Source organism: Neovison vison, chromosome 2 (genome assembly GCF_020171115.1).
Source record: "Neovison vison isolate M4711 chromosome 2, ASM_NN_V1, whole genome shotgun sequence".
NCBI lineage: Eukaryota > Metazoa > Chordata > Mammalia > Carnivora > Mustelidae > Neogale > Neogale vison.
Window position 1 is genome coordinate 179,516,471 of NC_058092.1, and position 3,647 is coordinate 179,520,117.

The 3,647-nt window shown below is 34.1% G+C and overlaps 1 pseudogene; it reads right to left on the reverse strand.

Moving 5' to 3' along the window:
- Window positions 1-926: 926 nt before the first annotated feature.
- On the reverse strand, window positions 927-1,099 carry LOC122901432 (annotated as a pseudogene).
- Between the last annotated feature and the right edge of the window lie 2,548 nt (window positions 1,100-3,647).

Consider the following 3,647-nt stretch of genomic DNA (forward strand, 5'->3'; position numbering starts at 1 on the left):
CACTCTTGATTTTGGCTCAGATCACGATTTCAGTGTTGGAAGGCTGAGTCCTGCTTTGGGCTCCATGATCAGGGCAGAGTCTGCTTGAGATTTTCTCTCTCCTTTTCCCTCTGCCCTTCTCCCTGCTTTCTCTCTAAAATAAATCAATAAAATAAAATAATAATATATTTAAAAAATACATAAGACTTGAGCATCCATTATTACATTTTAGATTTACTTGAGAGAATAGTAATTCCTATATCAAAAGGAAGTTCCATTATTTATTTAATTTTATTTTACTTATTTTATTTCTAGTATATTTAATATATCATGTTATATTGGTTTTAGGTGTACAATATAATGTTTCAACAATTCTATATATTACTTAGTGCTCATGATGGTAAGAGTACTTTGAATTCCCTTCACCTACTTCACCCATCTTCCACTCACCTCTCCTCTTGTTTCTTCTCCATAGTTAGGAGTCCATTTTTTTGTTTACTTCTTGTTTCTCCTTAGATCATTTATTTTGTCTTTAAAATTCTACCTAAAAGCAAAATCATATGGTATTTTTCCTTCTCTGACTGACTTATTTTGCTTACCATTATACTCTGTAGCTCCATCCCTGTTATTGCAAGTGGCAAGATTTCATTCTTTTTTTTTTTGGTCTGAGTAATATTCTATCGTGTCTATATGCCATCTCTTCTTTATCCATTCATCCACTCTGATGGACACTTGGGCTTTTTACATAATTTGTTTATTATTGATAATGCTCCAATAAACATGGGGGTGCATATATCCTTCCAAATTAGTGTTTTAGTATTCTTTGGATAAAAACCCAGTAGTGAAGATTACTGGAATTTAGAGGAGTTCTATTTTTAATTTTCGAGGAAACTCCATACTGTTTTGCACAGTGGCTGTACCAGTTTGCATTCCCATCAAGAGGGCGTGAAGATTCCCTTTCTCCACATATTTGCCAACATTTGTTGTTTCTTGTATTTTTTATTTTAGCCATTCTAACAGGTGTGAAGTGAGTAGGTTTCATTTTTAAGAAAATCTCTATTAGCAATAATCGCGCCTCGGATAAACCTCATTGGCTACGATACTGCCACTGCGCAAATCTCTAGGAAGAGAATGGCCTTCAACATTGGGAACAGGAACTTGAAAACGTTGTCATTTAAATTTTAACAGTAGAGATGCTTTCTTCCAGAAGTAAGTACAACTTGAATGTGATTACACAAGTGTTCAATAATTGGGGTAAACATATTTTAAAAAGGAAAAATGAACTGCACATATCTTACTATAGAAATATATTTAAAACATTTTTCCTAACTATGAAATTAAGTATGACATCATGAAAAAAATTTTTGTTTTGATTCTTATGAAAAATGTTTGATAAAAGTGATATAAACTTGAGGCCACACCATTACAAGATTCTTTACATCTAGATTTTTAATTTCATTGTAAGGTGTTCATACTTTATGCTTCAGTGACTGGAAATATCTACAGTGTTTGAAGAGTAAGGGTATCATTTCATGAAAAATGCATTGAAATTATTGCAAAATATGAATGTGAAGATGCATACCAAGACACCCCTTGATAATAGTACATATTTTTCAGCTGCCTCAATTATTTTCTAGCATTGCCTGATTTACTGAGTGCTTAGGTTTCACTGGCTTTAGTTACTCTTACTTCAGGGTGACAGATTATGGTGTTACTGATTCGCTATATGATGAGGAAGTCGACGTTTGATTGTGTTATAAAATTGTTTCATTTTAAACATTTTCATGAGAAAAAGTGGAATTTTGTTTCTAATTTGTAGAATATTCTGCATCATTGGTATTTATTCCATGGGGTTTTAGAAATAAGTTAGCATAGTGAGTCCTGAAATATGGTCATTTGACTTCTCTCCTTACTAGCCTCTCTAGCATCTCTATGGAGTTAGTCAGAAACATGCACATGCAGTCTTCGGTGTTCTGTCAAGTTTTGGGGGGTATCAGTGGTTGATACAAGGCAAATTTCAGACTGCATAGGAAACTTGCCTCTAAACTGTGTAAGGAGTCACAGAAACAATATCAATTCTGTTTGACATATATATCATTTAGCAAATATCTACTCTGATCTCATAAATTGTACAAAGAATGACCATGATATTCTAAAAATTTGTCCTTAGAAGAGTCTATTTCAGTGAAAGTGACATTCTGAAAAGTGGCTGCCAGTAATGCTAGAGAAACTCCACCTTTGTCTGGAATATGCTCATTATTTCTTTTAGAAAGAAATGAAATGGGATGGGTGTCGAATGTGTAATACAAGGTTTCTAGGAAATAGAAATTCAACATGAACTTTGTCTGCAGGCTGCATATGAATATCTACCTGGAATGTACATTACAGTCTTCATGACTCTCAGAAGCTCATGGAAGAAGAGTGGGTGTAGTTACTAGTGGGGGAAACCTGTTAAATTTTTATTCTAAGAAATCTAATAATTGATATTATGTTTAAAAACAGTGAAAATGTAAATATATGAAGTTTATGGATTTGCCAAATAAGTGAACTGTTTCTGTTGCCTATGATAATTAGGGAGCCTATTGGTTGGTGCCTGGGTGGCTCAGTCATCAAGCGTCTGTATCAAGCCCTGCATCAGGATCCCTGTTTAGCAGAAAACCTGCTTCTTCCTCTCCCACTCCCCCTGCTTGTGCTCCCTCTCTTGCTGTCTCTCTGTCAAATAAATAAATAAAATCTTAAACAAAAAGAAAGAAACCTATTGTTGCGGCACCTGGGTGGCTCAGTTGGTTAAGCATCTGCTTTTGGCTTGGGTCATGATCTCCTGGGGTTCTGGGATTAAGCCCCTCCTCAGGCTCCCTGCTCAGTGGAGGGTCTGCTTCTCCCTCTTCATCACCCTCTATCTCTTGCGCCTCTGCTCCTGTGCACTGTCTCTCAAATAAATTAATAAAATATTTTTTAAAAAGCCTAGTAATTATAATTTATATATGTGACCTCTCTCTCTTTCTTTTTATCTCTGTCCCTGTCTCTGTGTCTCTATGTGTGTGCTTTGTCTCTAATTTCTTTCTTTTTTGGTGGGGAAGCAGAAAACAAACAAAAAATTCAAAGACTATCAGTGCAAAAGTTGTACCTAGTTTAAGTATTTCCTTTCCTTTATAACCTTTTCTCTTTGTTTCTGCGTAATTATACATACATGGGGAGAGAATTCTATAGTACAGTATACCTTTATCACTTAACCTATCATCAGCATTTAAAGAGGTTGTTATCTGTCCAGCACTATTCTAAGCATTTTGCATTTACTAAATCATTAAATACTCAAAATAATCATTGACAGTAGGGCTATTATTATCTCGTTCCAACAATAAAGAAACTAGATGTACAGATACATAAATAACAATGATAGAAGTGGTAAAAATGTAATTCAAACGCAGGGAGTCTGAGTCTAGAACATAAACTCTTGACTGATATATTCTGCTTTTCAATTCTGTGCTCGGTATTTTTCTGCATAATAAAATATACTTTGTTATTAGCTATAGTGCTATTAGCAGTTCCCTTATATTTTATGACATCTGATATTATTTATACATGACCGTGGAGATAAATTTAACATCACTTCCTATTAATTTGCATATATTTTTTTACTTTCTCTTTTTTAATAGAAAAAACAGTGA